The 19,111-nt window shown below is 40.3% G+C and overlaps 1 pseudogene; it reads right to left on the bottom strand.

Annotated features, from left to right (window-relative positions):
- Positions 1–14,813, bottom strand: part of LOC135881078 (zona pellucida sperm-binding protein 3-like) — a 32,981-nt pseudogene extending 18,168 nt beyond the window's left edge.
- Between the last annotated feature and the right edge of the window lie 4,298 nt (positions 14,814–19,111).

Consider the following 19,111-nt stretch of genomic DNA (forward strand, 5'->3'; position numbering starts at 1 on the left):
CTATGAATTTAAGAAACCTAAAGCATACAAAGTGGCATGGCTAGTGTGCACGGTGGAGTGGGGAAGGATCATGGCAGGATGTGAATAGAATATTACCATCTCTAAGCTAGAGGTTTAATGAAGTAAAACTTCACTTGATGGAGCCAATTAAACTGGGATATGCTCAGTGGCTTTTGCTAATACAAAGTGGTCACTCTTCTGTTAAAAACCAGGGCAAGGAGTACCCAATTCACCCCCAATTTGTTCTCTAATTTAAGCAGCATACTTTTTTCTTTGAAGGTTCACATGATAAGTTTTAAGTATTTTTTCAACTTTTAAATCAGTGGTTCCCAAACTAGGGGAGCCCCTGGCGAGCCGGGCCAGTTTGTTTACCTGCCACGTCCGCAGGTTTGGCCGATCGCAGCTCCCAATGGCCACGGTTCGCCATTCTCGGCCAATGGGAGCTGCAGGAAGTGGCGCGGGCTGAGGGAGGGGCTGGCCGCCGCCGCTTCCCACAGCCCCCGTTGGCCTGGAATGGCAGACTTTAATAACAAGCACACTTAATCCTGTTCGACACATAAGATATAGCAGAGCTATATTCTGGAATTGGAATGATTCAATTATTGGATAATGTGACCAAACTAAATAAAAACATATACTGGGAATTTCATAGTGCTTTGGAATAAGTAAGATCTCATTCCGAACATCATTAGTATTAGAGTTAGTGTTATTATAAGTATTATGGAAGTACTGGTAGCAGCTCCATAATTAAAGCTGAGTTTGGTACTTAAGAATAGTGTGTATCCTTCCTAAAATTACAGCATTTACTGTTTGAGTACTGACTGAATTTTCTGAGTATTAGTATTTTATGTAGAGCACTTAGAGGTCCTGGTGAGGGACTGGGGCTCTGTTGGGCTAAGTGCTATAAACACATATAAAGACATGATGGTCCCTGCCCTAAACTGTTTACATTCTAAGGCCCTGATCCTGGAAATATGCTCATGATTAATTTACTGCCATGTGCAGGCCCATTGAATTCCATGGGATGACCCACCAGTCTAAAGTTAAGTACATTCATAAGTTTCAGAATCAGGGACTTGGAGAGTTTACTGCCTAAGAATTAATAATCTAAGCAGTCAATATCTGAACACAGGGTTTATGACACAGAAGAGGAGATTTTTTTAACATTATTTAATTTATTTGATTTCTGTGTTGACTTGATTTTTTCCAACAAGACAGCAGGATTTATGGATAAGAACTAAATGATGTGGCTTCTATTTTTGTTGCTGCGTATGATTCTCTTTCAGAAAAGATGTGCTGCTGTGGAAGGTTCTCTTCATTTGATTCTGTATTGTAGGATATCAGTAGTTATTTTGCCTGGCTGATACTTATTTGGCCAAGACACAAACTGTGCATGCATAGGGAGAAGTAAAAGATGTTTCGTTGAAATAATTAACTCAGTGGCACTAGAAAATTAGCCCTTCAGCTACCCAATAATGCAGACTACCCAGTGCTATTACCTCAGAGGTTAGCATTATTAAATCCCTACTCTTAATGCCAATGGCCTAATAAGAATATAGGATTTAGTTTGTGATTATCTTAATTCCTGTAATCAAAAATACAGGCTGGTTTCAGTGCCTGATACATGAATAAATTCTCTTTGGCTGTAGTAGCTTTACTTCCTCTACTGTCTAAAGACACTTTAAGACTCCTATCCGTTACTATCCAGAGAATGATGCCAGGCTCTGTTTCCCAAACCTGCTCAGACTTGACAGTTAAGTAATTAGAAGGAAGCTAAAATCTCTCTAAAGTGCTTTGCATAATAGAATAAACGTCACTGCTCTGTAAGTAGGATCAATACAACACTTATTTCATTTGATACAGCCTAAGAAGACCTTGTGCGCTGAGCCAGATACGTACGGTGCAGTGCAGCAGGCAAATTGTTATCGCTCTACATATGCTGCTCAGAAAGTCCCCTAAAATATACATTTACCGAGGCTCCTTCAAATAGCCAGACAGAAACAACACAGCGATAGTAGGTGTAGTAATGAAATAGTCTTTCACCTCTGGAGATCTAGGTTCGCAGGTTGTTTCTGTGGTCTTAACCTTGCCTGTAGGGAGTATTTGTCCACAAAACAAACCCAGCAGATAATTTGTGCAATTAGAGTTCAGTACTGCAATGTGTTGGGCCCTGATACAAGAAAAGCACATAAGCACACACTCTACATTAAGTGTGTGCTTAAATTCCTTATTAAAATTCTTGACCTTGAAATATCGAAAGTGTTGTTGCCGGTAAAGAATTATTTGAAACTATAATTTTAACACAATCATATTAATTTAATAGTGAAGGTATTAGCAATCACTAATTTACTACTGATTAGCATTTGTTAGTAGTTATTAATTGCTAATTAGTAAATAGACTCACTAATTAAGGTAAGTAATCTCGACTACATGGCATTTGTATGTCAAATTCAGTTTTCATTAGTGAATACTTAATTACACATCGCTGGAAGCTTCACGGACATCATGTGGCTAAAAGCATTTTTTTTGCAAGCTCTCGGGTTACCGCAGTATGAATTAAGAGCCCATGTTAGCTTTATAGCAGTGTAAGAAATGCAGCACAGTTTCTGCAAATTCTTTATAACAGTGTCAGAAAGCAGCAGTGTTGTGAAAATGTTCCATAATAGCCTCTTTTTGAGATCATATATCCTCTGGAAATTGGCAACTCTCTTTTTTAATGCTAAATTTTTTTAAAAGCAGAGCTTCTAACCCAAATGAGCATAAGTTTATTTCCATACTTCATTGGGAGAAACATGCTTTTTTGACATCGTATGCCTGACTCTCTTTTTGCACTGCAGTAAATCAGAAGTAATTCCACTGTTACACCAGTGAAGTTATGGAAAAATGCTGTGAGAGAATCAAGCCCCTTCTATTTTACAATTTCATTTAGATGCTGCACTGAATATACCAAAGCCATGAATTTATTCCTCTGAAAGATTATAAGGTTTCATGAGTGAGTGGTGTTTGGGACCTTTGTTATTTAATATAGTGCTACAGCAACTTGGAAAGCTACAGAACTGATTCTCATCTCGCTTACATCAGTTTTACACTGATGTGACCATTGTGCCAGATTAGGTGGCCACAAATCAAATTCCTTTCTCTTCGGCTTTCATGTTTTGTGTTGAAAATCCCAACAGCAGTAAGATATGAAGCAGCCATAGGCTGAGTCTTGGAAAAACACTTAGGGGAGTTTGGGTGCCCAGTTCCAAGTAAATTTAATAGGAACTGGATAAACAAATGCTTTAGGCAACTTTGAAAATCCCAGTTTTGTGTCCTCAGAACCTGATCCAAAGCCCATTGAAATCAGTGGAATTAAGCACCTGGGCAACTCCATTGGCTTCAGCAGAGTTACTCTTGATTTACATCAGTGTAAGTCAGTGAGCTTTGGATCAGGCCCTTAGAGTGGCAGTTCTCAGACTTCAGTGACATTATTCACATGCTTAAAATTAAGCATTTGTGAAGAACTTTGCTGTCTTGGGGCCATGGACCTTCCATCATCGATCATTATCATCATCACCACAGCTTGTCATTCCAAAATGGCAGCCAAGACCTGGTGTTATCATTTATCTTGAATAGTTCCTTGGGAGTACCAGATGTTGACAATGTGCTTTGCATGTATCCATGCAGTGAATGTCTTGGATCATGCACCTGTTTTTGTCTCTCCTTTTTACTGAAGGCATCCTACCTTACTAATGGTTGTGCAATCCCTACGAGGCAGTAGAGTGACAGTGTGGGAGTTGGTTTCAAAGTCCCTGTGATGGTCCTCCTGGACTGATTTAGTTCAATACCAATTTTGTGTGCATGGCTCAAGTGTGAGCATACTAGGGCACAGTAATCCACAATTGACCTTCCACTGATGTAGCTAGGTGATAGCAATGTAATTTCAAAAGCCCTCAGATATCAACAATCCAACACAAGTACACTGTATTTATAACAATATGGCTTTCCACCATAAAACCCATAAAACGCCAAAATTCAGTTACTTTCTGCAACACTGCAGCAATGCCTATAAACCCCAGTAATATGCATCTTCATGCCCTGGGCTTCCACATATGCTTCAGCATGGTATGTTATTTCTTCAACTTCCCTCCCTCACCCTTCACTTTCTATTATACACTCTTAACGCTTTGTACTGTCTTCTTCCCAGGCCTCTATCTGAAATTTGATTGCTTATTGCTTGCTCCTGGACATCTCTTATTTAAAAGGTGATTGCTTTTGCCCTCTCCCTGCCCTTTGAAGTTGCCAACCTGATATCAACGTTAGTATTTCTCCATTTCAAATTTGCTGGGTGCTGTCAGGTTTAATTTAGTATTTGTACACACATCTTTAAGTATCTTTAATGTTTCCCTTTTTTGAAAGCTTTCAGTCCTTCCCCCTGCCCTTCTTTAGCCATCTACTGTAGCTACTGTCTTGTTTTTTTCCTCCTCCTGCTGTGTCTCCATACACAGGCCTTTTTCACAGTGGAAAAGTTAATGTGTTCTAATTAGTATGGCTTTTATTTATTTGTTTACTTAATAGGTTTGATTAGGAAAATCAAAGAAAAATCAAAGAAAAAAAGCAATAGATACTGTCACAAATGAGATAATCTGTGAGTGATAGTCACACACCAGCTGGAATAGCATTTACACAGGGCTTTTCATGCTCTTGAAATACAGGAGTGCTTTACAAAGCACAGTTATGAGTTAAATGCCTGTAGTGCAGTGACTGTGAAGGCATACAGGACAGCCACTTTACATCATACACTGTTTAGCTGGGGAAGATAATGTTTGCCAGAGCAAGAAATTTCTGAGCTACTTAATTTAAAACAGTCTCTAGACTTTTTACTTTCAGAATGGTTACAAGAGACAGACAAGTACTGTAATGATCTCATCTACCTGCTGGTGTCCAGCCCAAGGGAGCCCTGTCCCTGCAGGAGACATGCTGCTAAGGAGGCCAAGGGAATAGATCTGGTGGAAGAAAAGTGATCTCAATGGCCCTGACCATCACAGACCTCCCAACATCCATGCAAATCTGGCAGGAACCACAGGTTCAGGTGCTCTATGCTCTCTTAATGGAAAAATGTGGAAGAAAGACAGCAAGTGAGAATTGGTTGAGATTTCTGTCCTGTTATTTTTATGTACTATTGGTGATCTGTCCCTAAGTACAGCAAACTAAACGTATTATGTGGAAACGCTACAGTGTGAAGAAGTGTTAACCTTCATGTTGTAGAAAGTTAACACATCTAGTAAATACTAGATGGGGTGTGTGACGCTGGTTGACCAGGTGCCAGCTCATGCCAGAGCCCCAGGCCAAGTCATTTGTGTATTAGTATAGATCAAAGTGATTGTTAAATGTATGAGACTGTATTTGGTGTTTAAACTTCATGAAAACTAGTGGGATGTTACTTGCATTGTTTTCACTTATCTGTATCCCATTATAATGTAGTATCAAACATTTACATTGTGTGTACCCCTGTAACAAAATAATCCATCAGACAAGAAAGAAGCTTTGTGGAATTCAAATGAAGAACTTTAGCAGAAAAGTGCTAATTTCAAAGCAAGTGGTCATTGTGTGTGATGTTCGGAGGTCAAAGACTCAAAATGCATTCCTCATTCTCTGTCATCAAAGGAAAAGCCCATGTAGGCAGTGACACTGTCAGCTTGTTTTCTGTGAGCAGAAGCTGTAAGTATGGATTCAAGGAAAGATCCTGCATCTCTGGACTGTTTGGACTCTTACAAGGAAGTGTACCAGATGCAAAGCGCAGATCTCCAGAGACAATCTGGGAACCCTGAAAAGACTTTTGGGAAACTGTCAGTTTAGGGACATCACTGCCACCATCTGGAATTATAAACTATGGGTACGTCTACACTACAAACTTAAGTCGACCTATATTAGGTCAGTTTACAACCAACGCAGTAATTACTGTGGTGGTGCATGTCCATACTACCCTCCTTGGGTTGGTGGTGAGCATCCTCACCATGAGCACTTGCACCGACCTAAGAGGGGCAGTGTGGGGAGCTGAGAGCCTGGTCTCTCAGCTCTGCTGGCAGTTCCACCCAACAGGCTCCCAGATTTCTGGCAGGCTTCCCTCCCTTTACTCCCCATTCCCCACAGGGATGGGGTAGCCGCCTGGGGCTTCTTCCCCCCCTCCCATTCCCCACCGGGAGCAGGGGGAAGCCATCCGGGGTTTCTTACCTCCCTATCTCTTCCTGCTCCCTTTGGCGGTGCTACTCCTGGATGAGTATGGAGGACAGCAGACGTTGCATCTTGACAGAAATTCTGCCTGGTCCTTATGCAGGCCGTGCAAGTGGCTGGGGAAGCTGCTTGTCCCTTTTGATTTCCCTCCACCCTCCCTTTGTGCACGTGTGATAGGGCCAGGCAGAACCCTGCCCTCAGTGGGTCTGGGAATTCTGCAGAGTTTCAGTAGGTTCTCTTGAATACAATTCTCTGATCCTGTTTTTTGTAGCAGTGTCAGAGAACCATATTCAAGAGAAGCTTGAAGCTGTCGGTGCAACTAATTATTGAGGGAATGGCTGTGACTCAGACTATGTGTCTGAAGAAAGGAGTAAGAGTAAGAATTCCCCTTCCCAAATGTGAGCAACCTAGATCTTGGGTCCAGGCATATCAGTGTAAGTGGGGCTACTCCCCTTGGAGCAGGTGGGCAGGGAAAGTTAGGGAATGGGCAAAGCCCTGGACTCAGCCTCCTCCCCTACTCACTGTGTAGATTAACTGAGCCGGTGCAGGGTATGTGATATTTCTGCTAGTCTGGGTCAGCAGTAAATCGCTAGCTCCCAGGAGCAAGGGGTAGCAGGTGGTGTATGGTGACTCAGAGGGGTGTCTTGGAGTCATAACACCTCCTGGAGCTCGCCTGCGTTGGTGGAGCTTATGCACATCCCTTCCTTGCGGCTGTGTTTAAAGTCACAATCTAGCCCTGAACATACAGCAGCAAATCATCACACATTTTATAATTTACTCTCTTTTCCTACGCTTTGCTGAGGAACATCTGCTAATTTAAACTGGTGTTGTAGCTGTACATGTCCGACCTGACAGCTGCAGTGGAAGAAATAATTAATCTAAAGTCTGAATTTGTAATCACACTTAACTGGCAAAATACAACTCAGCAGTTTATGAGAAAGTCGTGTGTCCTTTCAGTTTTTGTAATGTGAGGAATGGGGGGAAGGGTCATAGGCATAAAATTAGACCAGCCAGCTTTGGTTTGGTTCACAGATGTGTGTGTGCATGTTCAGGGCATGTAGTCTGCATCTCTGCCAGTCTGCTCTGTTCTTGTGGCGAGACAGGCTATCAAAATGTACAGGACTCTTGTTCTCTGACAACTGAAAGCAAAAGGATGACTCATGGAGTAAGTTGCCACAGAATCAAGCTCACAGAGTAGATATTAGCATGTTGCCAGGTGAGATGGAAATTTTTAACCATTCTTAAATCATCATCAGTTTTGGATTTTTCAGAATTTCCCCCCCTTCTCTTTTTTAAATTTTCTTCCCTTTTTTTCCAGGGTGAAAGACAAGAATTGTGAGAAACTAAAACACAATTACAGTTTAAGCTGAAATTAAACTAAAAATTTTTTTTTTTTTGGAATTTTTCTATTGAAAATTTTTAAAAATCAAAGTTGACATTTTTCTGTGGAAAATTTCAATGAAACTACATTTTTCAATGGGAAAATGTTTCAGTCAAAAAAATTTTAGTCAGCTATACTCACGACTCTAAGTAAAACTGCCGGCTGCTTCACGTCAGATAGTTTGTGGTTCCCTCACACAGCTGCATATGGTAGAGAAGCAGAGAGGAAGAAGCCTTCATAACCTTTGCTTGGCCTGTTCGAAGGCAGCCAAGAATCAAAGCCTCTGCCAGTGGGTGGAGTAGGCATGGCTTCCCAAATGTGAGCGACCTAGATCTTGGGTCCAGGCATATCAGTGTAAGGGGGGGGGGGGAAAGAGGGTGAAGAGTAGATGGAGCTATGGCTCCACTCCTTGCCCTCCACCAGCCAGTTTGCAATCAGGTCACGTGCCTTTCTGAAACACATTGTCAACTAGTGCTCCCCAGGGGACAGTGCGTCTTCACACTGCCCCATATAGCAGGCAGTGCTTAAGAGGTACAGTTCAGTCCTTGGATTGTGTTGAAAAATAAAGTCCAAAAGCTGCTCGTAATTGCATCCATGGCTAGATTGTGCTGCAGTTTCACAGTGTAGCAACTTATTCAATGAATAGTCTCATGTAAATCTATGAGATTACTCTCAACGTGAGGCACTACTCAGCCTGAGTCTGGGTACCACAATCCTCTATTATATTTAACTGAGCGTTAGACTTGTGAGACCAAAGATCTTGTCTTTTCTTTTCTTTTCTTTTCTTTTCTTTAAACTAGTGTTTTTCCTCCAAGCTTCTGATGGTTATTCTGGTGGCAAATCTCTGTTCAGGACTTTCTTGTTGCAGAGGAAATAAGGATTGATGCTGCACATTTACAGCATCCTCAGTTGCAGTAGTTATTATCTCAGGTGGAATACATTGGAGCAGAAAGCTATAATTCTGTCACTATGGGGACAGAAAAGCTGTCTCTGGTTTTAATGTGTGATCAAGCACATGGAGGAATCATATAGCTCAACAGTCACTTTGTTAAAGGCCAGTGTTTAATTCACCAAAATCTGACTTTGGGAAACAACTTGCGGGGTATATTCCATTGGCGCAAATACTGAATCCCTTTCAATTGTGTCCCGTAGGCACAGAGTTGAGCAAGGGGTGGGCAGAGCTGCCTCAGGAGGAACTCTGGGATGGGTTGTGCTCCAGCCCCCACAGAGGTCTCCAGTGGACAGTGGGGTATGCCCAGGGCCTTAAGGAGGTGCAGCATGCTTCCCCTTCATTTCTGTTAGCTTGTGTTGAGTGGGGAAAGACCCTGCATGCTCCCTGCACAAGGGAGATGGATACTCTCAGGGCCATTTAAATTGGGGTTACAGCTTCTTTGTGCCACCAGAAGGAACCAGAGGATTGGGCGATTTTTTACCATAGCTACTGAAGTTATGTGGGTTATCCTAACTTGTTCCTATTTGATGACTTCTTTACTATTGCCTTTCTCTGCCTGCCTTAAGCTTGCAAACTTCTGGCTTTATCTCAACCTTCTTCAATTAAATATCTTACATGTTGAAGTGATCCTCTCAAGTAGGAATGCCTTCTTCTATCTCCTGCATGATACAGGCCTTCCACTTACCTCCACTATGTGAAGCTGCAGTGACAACCTTAATGCTGAAAGTTTTTTCTCCCAAATTGACCGCACTTGTAAATCTCCGTATCAGCAAGTGGTTATCAGTGCCTGTGTACAATCCCGGCTCACCACTCTCACAGTCTTTACCTGTGCCTTCATTGCCTGCTCTCTATTAGATTATTGCAATTCCCTTTGTGATTACATCCTAAAATCGCAACTCTCCAGAGGTCAGCAGTTGTGGGAAGCTGTACCCTGCCTTCTCAAGAATACAAAGTACAACCCCGTCGGTCCAACCTCAGATAACCTCATTGCCGCCTTATCCAGTTCAAGATACTATTCAAAATTGCCCTTGATTTTCTGAATCTCTCTGCTCCTCTCGTTTCCTCTGCTGAGCTAACACTGGCTAGAGACTCTGTCCATTCACAGAATCTCGCCGTGTCCTCCTCTGGTCTTGCCATCTAGAACTGTCTTCTTGCATCTTTCAGCCTCTTCGGTTCTCCATTTCATTTCAAATCTCTGCTGTAATTATATATATCTATTTCCATTCTTTGCCTCTTAGTATCTACCCCCCACTGCTAATTTTTAAATTGCTGAACTATATTTACAGTAACTCTCAAGTGTTTTGAAATACTTTTGAGCACAAAAACTACTGTATAGTAATATATTGGATAACTTTTCCTTCCTTCCTTCCTACCACCCCCAGAGGAACAGAGAGGAGAAAAGAGAGACAATGTCCACTAGAGTGACGGGTATAGATAGAAAAGTGGTCTGAGCACAGGACTCTGAGTCAGGATCTCCTGAATTCTAATGACAATTCTGCCAGTTGCCAATGGCAGCAACAAGGGCTTGGTTCAGTCTGTCTCGGGGTCCTTTTCTAGAATAAATAAAACTATGGCTCAAGCACTCCCCCAGAGCTGTACTCTTATTTCTGGCTCTGGGAAATTAAAATATAAACTCCCTGGTCACCTTTCTAGGTGGTTCCTCCCCACTTATAAGCACCCAGGAGTCTTTGGAATATGGAACCATAAATACCTTTTGTTTGGGGAAAAGGAAAACCAAACACTAGATACAAGATAACACTCTCTCTCTCTCTCTCTCTCTCTCTTGTATCTATAGCTATAATAAAAGGAGCAAAACTCACCTGGTGAGTCAGGAGTATGACTCAGTCTCAAAGCAATCCCCACCCACCTAGATCCACACCAACTGGTCCACTTGCAAGCAGTGATACTAGGAGAGGCGTAAGGGGATGGCTCTCCTCCACCTGGCTGGTCCAGTCTGGAGCAGTCTGCACCATCAAGACCTGCTCTGATGTGCAGCTTTCTGGTACAGTTATGTGACATCAGCTCTGCCACTGCTGGACTGGTAGGGGCTCTCTTCGAGGTGAACTTTGTGCAGCCACCACCTGTTGGGGGCAGGGCCGGCTCCAGCTTTTTTGCCGCCCCAAGTGGCGAAGTGGGGAAAAAAAAAAAGCCGATCAGCGGCACTTCGGTGGCAGCTCAAAGAGGAAGAGAGGGACTGAGGGACCCGCCGCCGAATTGCCGCCGAAGACCCGGACGTGCCGCCCCTTTCCATTGGCTGCCCCAAGCACCTGCTTCCTTCGCTGGTGCCTGGAGCCGGCCCTGGTTGGGGATACGACTGTCACCAGTGAAGCTGGCTGTCACTATGAAGTCAGCTTGGTGCTGCTACTGGTTCAGTTGGTGCGGTCCAGTCCAGTCCCAAAGAATCAGTCCACTCAGGGCGTTCAGAGTCTCCAGGTGGAGAACCTGGAGCAGAACAGGGTCTTTGGATAGAGTTCCTGCTCCCTGGGAGAGAGCTGCTGGTCTCTTGGAGAGAGCCCACTACCACCTTCCATCCTGTTCCTAGTTCCCTGCGAAGTTCGGGAGATCCCCTAATAATATCCTGCACAATCTCTGTGCCTTTTCATGAGTACAGTCACAGGAACAATCTATTACTACTTACACAATCCGACCATAAATTCCATCTGAAGCAATAAAACACAGTATGTGAAACCACAAGGGTAATCAACATTTTAAGTCATGGAAATGAAGCTGGCCAGAGCTGGCTTTCCTACTCTAGCTCTAAGCTTCTGGCTCTGGTGCTCACATTATTATCAGCTCTGACATTGCCTCTCTCTGTTGCTTTGAGCAAGTCACCAAAGCATTTAAGCACATACTTAATGCCATCCCCAATGAGCAAAAGCACTTGCATATGTGCTTCTCTTTATGCTTAGGGCCCATTGACTTCAAAGGTAGCATAGTTAGGCTGTATGTGGCAGACCCTCAGCTGGTGTAAATTGACACAGCTCCAGTGTGGCGCTATGACAAATTACGCCAGCAGGGGATCTGTCCCTTTGACTTCAGTGGAACTTAAGCATGTGCCTAAAGTTAAGCACATGCTCAGTAGGGATGGATTGCTGAATCAGGGCCGTAACAACTGTGTCTCACTTTCTTTATCTTTAAAATGAGGAACATCATTCTCTTTCACCTAGCTCAAAGGGCTTATTGTGAGGTGTAGCTCATATGGGTAAAGTGCCTTTGAAGATAAATAGTATTAGAAAAGTACAAAGTTGTATGCTTAATTACCCGACTATCAGAAGGTTCAGAGGGGTTCCTGGGTAGCATCTAAGTCAGGAAGATCAAAGAAAAAAAACAACCCAAGAGGTAACAGCTGCAGCTCTCACAATAAAGCTGATGAACTATGTTCAATCCCTATCCAGAAAAGCACTTAGTTTATGTTTGTGAAAAAGTATGAAATGGCAAATGTAAATTGCTATTCAAGCTCATTGCCATTATTGTTTTACTTTATTTATTAAGGAGAATTTGTAGGCCAGCCCCTCAGCTGGTGTAAATAAGTTTAGCTGCACTGACTTCAGTAGTGCTTTGCTGCTTTAAACCAACCGAGGATCTGCCCTGTATATATATCTATCTATTATGCATAAAAGAATTATTATCTGACTACCCGCTATCACACAAGGTCAGAAATTAATTCTAAAACTTATTTACAAATAAAAAAAATGAAGTTCTTTTCCTGAGAAAGGAGAAATTCAGTGTTAAAAATCTTTATCATGGTACTAAAATTAATTTAACAATAAGAGTAAGAGCTGATATTACAATATAAGTAACATTAGATATTATGTGCTGTATATTACGCGCCTCAGCAGGTAGGCACAATATTAAATGCATGTATGAATAAACTTGTAGCATTTTGTAAATTGAAGCCATCAAGAGTGGAAATGCAGAACTCTGTAATGTAATTATTTGTTAAACGAAGTAATGAATAATATATAGTTTGATCTACAGTAGGTAATACTTAATCAGAATGTAAAAATATCTAATGATTCTAAGTTAATTATAGTCGATATTAAGTATTAAAACTTCATTTTTATTTTTCCACTGGGAGTATTAGGAAAGGCTTCATGGTTCAGTAAATGAAGAAAGGTGACCCTTAGAAATGGTTGTGTAACAATGAGATGCCAAGGTACATCATGAAATAAAGTGTTTCTACCATATTTTTAATTAGGTTGGCACTGAGCCTGTCTGAGACTAAGGAAGATTTGTATGAAGTTATATTGCTCTTTGTTTCTCCCCCAAATCAGCAGCCAATGAATCACTGCCAGATAAAAAGTGAAAAGGTCATTTCCCCACTTAAGAATTTCTGAATCATTTAATAGCTAATTTGTACTATTAATTACTACCTTTTGTATGTGTAATTAGATTGAATTATAATTCTCCCTCTACTATTAATGGGAAAGGGGTGATAATGTGCAGATCTGAGTTCTCACTGGGTTAATGTCTTGTCAGATGACTATATACAAGATGCCTAGGTTACAACAATTTGTGTACCACTGAATTTTGCTTCTTCTGTGAATTTTGTCTAATGTCCTAACTCAAATTTCATCTCAGGCTTCCAGGTTCAAGGCTACTGCATTAAGGTCCTTATTCAATAAAATACTTACAAGTGTGCTTAAATACATCTCTGTCCATCAAACAATTGATCACATTGCTTAAAGTTTTGCATGTATTTGCTGAATCAGGGCCTAAGTACCTGAAATAACTGAAGACTTAATTCTGTAGGCCTTACTCACACAATATAATTATTACTCAATGTGATTAGTGCTATTGCCTTTAATGGGACTTCTTCTTCTTCAAGTGATACTATGTAAAGGCTGTCAACCACCACCTTTCATCGTTCACAATCATGAAAGAGGTGTAAAACGGCCACTCTCTTTTGGATACCAGTCCATCTGGCAGTGTATCTGGTGTAGCTGGCTCTCTTCCTTTCCCTTCCGGGTTTGCCTGTGATCTTGCCTGATAGTATGAGTGCTGGAATTGAGTTACTCTGCGATCAGCAACCACAGAAAGATGCTATTCTCTTATCTAGAGTCTAAAATAATTGTGCTCTTTAAAAATACTTCAGATCACCTCATCATTCATAGTTTTGGTTATCCAGCTAATTTTTAACATTCTTCCGTAACAACAAAACGTGAACATTCTCAGTCATCTGTTTCATTTTTTACTGTTCAGCTCTCACACCTGTACAGGAGGGGTGACCATATGTAGCAATTCAGCAATCTAATGAGGATGTGTAGTTTTATCTTTTGACAACACAGAAGTCTTTGGAAGTTGTTGAATGCATTTTATGCAAGCTGTATCCTTCTCTTGATTTCTTCATTGCATCATCTGTCTGATAGTATTAGACTCCCTAAACAGGGGGAAACTATTCACTTGTTTCACCATTTGACTGTCAAGATATAGATGTTGCCTATCTTGTGCATAACTTTGTTTACTTATTATCCTACTTTTTGTCTTCCTAATGTTAATCGTCATTCCATATTTCTTTCTGGCATTGTTCAGGGCAGTAAGCATGTTCTCAAGTTCTGCCCTTGTTGAAGTGATGCAAACTAGGTCACTGGCATATCTTTTGTTGTTGATAGATATGCCATTGACATGTATGCTCTGGTAGGTGTCTTCTAAGCTTTTCCTTATTATACCTTCTACGTATATGTTGAATAGTTGCAGAGATAGGATGCAACCTTAGCATATACCTTTCTTGATACTGTAATACTCAGATAGTTCATTGTTCATTTGGATTGCTGCTTTCTATCCCCAATACCAGCTTTTTATTAACTGTAGATCTTGGAAGTCAATACTACATTCTTCAAGAATATATATAATCTTCTCATTTTGGATTTAATCAAATTTCCCTTTACACTTCTAATATATGCTCATCTAAGATCCTCAGGGCAAAAATTGTCTTGTTCGTGCCTACTCCAGGGCAGAAACCAAACTGACTTCTGCAAAATTCTCAGCTTGAGATAGCTCTGTGTCAGTGATTTCAACAAAAATTTGAATGTGTGGCTTACCAGGCTTATAGAGTGGTGGTGTTTACATTCGCTAGCATTATTTACCTTCTGCAGAGGAATGAAGATTGACTGGCATTTCTCCTTGTGTATACATCCCATTGAAAAATTTTAGTAGGTAAATTTTTGAATCTTCATTCAGGGATTGTAGCATTTTAACCACAACAACATCCTCCCCGGCTGCTTTTCCTTGCTTTATACTTTTTGGCACTATTTCTATTTCCCACATTGTTATAGGTAGTGCTTTTTTCTTTTCCTCTTTTGAAATCTATATCTTCCAGTTTTTCAAAATCATCAATAAGTTCCTTCCTATATTCCATCCACCTTTCCAAGATGCTGTTGGTTTTGTGACATACTCTGCCATCCTTACTTTTAATACAGCTAATGGGACTTCTCATGTGAATAAAATACTACCAGGGCTGGTGAAAAGTTTTCTGACCAAATATTTTTCCTTCTGAAAATGCTGATTCATCAAAATCAAAACATTCTTTGGGAACATATCAATATCAATGAAATTTCATTTAGAACAGAGAAATTGAAATGTTCTACTCTGATTTTCATTTCAAAATAACTTTCTTTTAAAACATATTGTATGTTCTATTATAGACTATATATTATTGAATAGAATGGAATATGAGTCAAAATAGAAACAAAACATTTTGATTGACCTGAAACAAAACTTTACTGAACATTTCGTTTTGTGGGAAAATTTGAAAATTCAATATTTTGGTCTAATTCAGAACAACGACAAATTTAGAAATTGCAGAATTTCCAGCTAGATGTAAATTCTGGTTACTGACCAGCTCTAAATACCACAACTCAATAGAAGTAAGATTTGCAGAATTGGGCCTTGGACCCTCAAGGAAATTAGTAAAAGGAATAAAAAGCACCTAAAGCAGGGACATAATCTTTACCATGGAATAATGTATATTGCAGGTCAATTAAAATGGACATGCTACGTCTGTTAAAATTAATTGGTGGTGAGGTAATATTTTTTATTGGACCAACTTCTGTTGGTGAGAGACAAGTTTTTGAGCTTACACAGAGCTCTTCTTCAGGTTTAGGAAACTAACACATAGTGTCACTGCTAAATACATGGTAGAACAAATGTGTATTTAGCAGTGGCACTCTGAGCTATTTTCGCAGCCCTGAAGAAGAGCTCTGTGTAAGCTCAAAAGCTTCTCTCTCTCATCAATAGATATTGGTCCAATGCAATGTATTACCTCACCCACATTGGCTCGCTAATATCCTGGGACCAACATGGGTACAACAACACTGCATACAAAATTAATTGTGGCTATTCATGTGTATAGTACTGGAAAAATAATAAAATAATAATAAATAGACTATATCTCTAATGATAATGCAAAAAGATGTGCATACAGATTACTACTCAATGTGTAAAAGCAGCAAAGCGTCCTGTGGCACCTTATAGACTACCAGACGTATAGGAGCATGAGCTTTCATGGGTGAATACTCACTTCTTCGGATGCATGAAGTATTCGGATGAATTCACCCACGAAAGCTCATGCTCCTATACGTCTGTTAGTCTATAAGGTGCCACAGGACTCTTTGCTGCTTTTACAGATCCAGACTAACACGGCTACCCCTTTGATACTCAATGTGTGTCAGAGATGTAGAATTAGACCTTCGGTATTTGTAATGAAACACTGATAACTATATGAGTAACTTACCGCAAAGATGGGTAAGTTCAAATGTTCTGGCTGTTTGTTTCAGGTTGGATAAGTTTATCCAAGCTTCTTTATTTTGAATATCATGCTGGAAACATCAGAAGCTCAGACTTTCTTTCATGAAGTTTCCAGGAATGAAATTTATTTATTAAATTTTTAAAACAAAGTATTTACCTGTTGTTCCACTGATGAGAGTCACTGAGCATGCTGCCCTGTTCATTGATTAATACATATCTCCTTCCCCTCTGTTTACTTTCTCGGCTTTAATATCCAGCGTTCATTTTAGGAAGTGAATTACTGATTGCGGGACTGGGTGATGGTTTTAGCATTGGCTTTATATATTTATTGATTTCTAGACTGGCTCTTCATTTCGTTCCTGATTAAAGGTACAGATATGTGAAAGAAACCTTGTTAACCCTGAGTAGCTGGTCCTGATCAGCGGTTTCTTGCAGTTTCTGCAGGCCTGATCTTGTGTTGCATGGATGTAGAACAATCATTTATGCTGCTTGCAATCATATTTTTCATTTTTTCAGGTGGTATAGTTAGTAATGCACTTACATCATGGGAAATTCCAAAATGCACCATACTTGTAAATCTGATTGTGTTTATTTTAAATATACTTCATTTGGGAGAAGATAAAATGCCTCTAGAGATAAGTGGTAGTACATTTTCTGTTAGCTGATTGAACTGAATCAATGCTAAGTTAGTAATGACTGAAAGCTGTTACTGTTTGATGAGTTTGATGAGTTTAAATTGTCTGTGTGAAATGGGTAGATGGGCCCAGTACATAAAAGCCACTTTCTTAATTGGCAATAACTTGCCCCCTTGTTGATCATCTCAATAAAATAGCCAACACAGAGACTGAACTATCCTTTCACCCCCAAAAAGGTCCCTTTAAAGCAGAGTTAATGCAAATTGGCAGGGCACTATAGGGAAACTTGCCCTTTAGTTGCTTTTATTGTTCCTGTTGGCTGGATAAAAAGAGGAACCCATTCTTCAGAGCTGTCAAGCCACCATCTCTCATCAGAAATAACCTCACCTAAAAATTAAGAAAGAAAATATTGACAGTGAAAAGAGAAAAACCCTGAGCTTCAGCCAACCAGATTTCTAGCGTGTTTTGTATTATAACCCAGATGTGAACATTAACCTGCCACCATAACACCATGCAGGTGGAAGTGTGAGTTTGAAGGCCAGGATGGAACAGAGTGGGACCTAAGTAGGTTGTTAGTAAACGTGGAGGTTCTTGATTCTTTGACTTACCCTCCAAACAGTATTTCGCCACCCTCATCTGACATGACACCTGCAAATAGACAGGCATTTGTATTCAGCACATGGTAATATATTTGTAATGTTGTTTATATAACTGAGAAGGTGACACAGGCTTCTATAGAATGGGGCAAAAACTCCACAAACATACCTCGCAGACATCAAATTTCTTTCACATGAGGAAATTATGATGCATGACCTTTCAAAAGGTTTCTCTAAAAAAATAAATCTGTCTGTCTGTCCCTCATTGAAATCAGTGGAGTCTTTCCATTCATGACAATGGGGTTTAGGTCATGGCACTATATTTTGACCAGTTGTAATTAGATGTCTATGCCATTGTCCATAGTTGGCTTTCTAGAGGATTCTTCTCTTTGTGAAAAGTTATTGTGTATACTATGTGGAATGAGTAAGAAAAGTTTATTGTAGGATGCATATAAATGCACTAAGAGCACCGCTGAAGGCTAGGAATTATCTTTCTCACAGTCACACACGACCATTTTCAGTGGGAGCTTTTTGCTGGTGCTTATTAGATCCTGGTACCGAATACCTGACATATATTTTGGGAATACTTTCATTATTTATTATTTCTTAAACACCAAGGATGTGCTGAGCACTGTACAGGACAAAAATGAAGACAAGCCTCCCCCAAGAATCTAGACGACATAATAAGAAGATATAATATATCTAGAAGATATAATAAGACAAGATTCCTTGTTTCCCTTTGGGTTCTATCATATACCTTTTGTTCTTTCCAGCTTACTCTATCTGCTATGTACTTGCAAACAGCAAATAGATATAAATTTGCCTAATCTAATTTGAGTTTCTACTCATCACCTTACTGGCTGGATTTATTTCTTTAGGAACTGGCTTGAATTAATGTCTATCGGATCACGCAAGAGAATTGGCATTGACTTTATTTATTGATTTCAAGATTAGCTCTTCATTTCTTTCCCACTGAAAGGTATAGAAACTATCTGATAAAAAGTTTGCTGGCCCTGAGTATTTGTGCCTCCTTATCAGCAGGCTTTTGCTACTTTGGCAGAACTGTCATTAGATTATGGTTTCAGTAGCAAAGTCATATTTCAGACTTTCTTATGCTTTCTTTATGCTTTCTTAGCTGTATTTCTATAAGAACTGCAGTTCTGTAGGAATGCTAATACTCTGTTTTCAATCACTGCCCTTTTGGTTTCAAGTATTTGTGTCTCATTGAAAGGAGTTAAGCATTCACCCCGAGATAAGATTTTTAAATTAGAATATACCTAAACAAGTGTACAGTGAAGATAATTTGCAAGAGATGTTTTTCTGTAGACTGTTGCAGGAAAAGGTTTGCAGAATCTTTTGAACATCTCTGTTACAGTGCATTGGTTCTGTCAGCTCTAAGGGACCTGCAGAAACTCAGAGTCAGTTTTCAATCTTCTCACCTCTAGGATGTGGTTGCATGTGATTGGGGTCTGGTGAGGCACTGACAGAGCTGAAAATCACAGGCTGGAGATGTAGAAACCCAGACTTAGAATAAGAAGAAAACTGTCCAAAACTTGCGGAGGTTTTGGACAACAATACAATCTCTTTG

Source organism: Emys orbicularis, chromosome 7, assembly GCF_028017835.1.
Source record: "Emys orbicularis isolate rEmyOrb1 chromosome 7, rEmyOrb1.hap1, whole genome shotgun sequence".
NCBI classification, from domain to species: Eukaryota; Metazoa; Chordata; order Testudines; family Emydidae; genus Emys; species Emys orbicularis.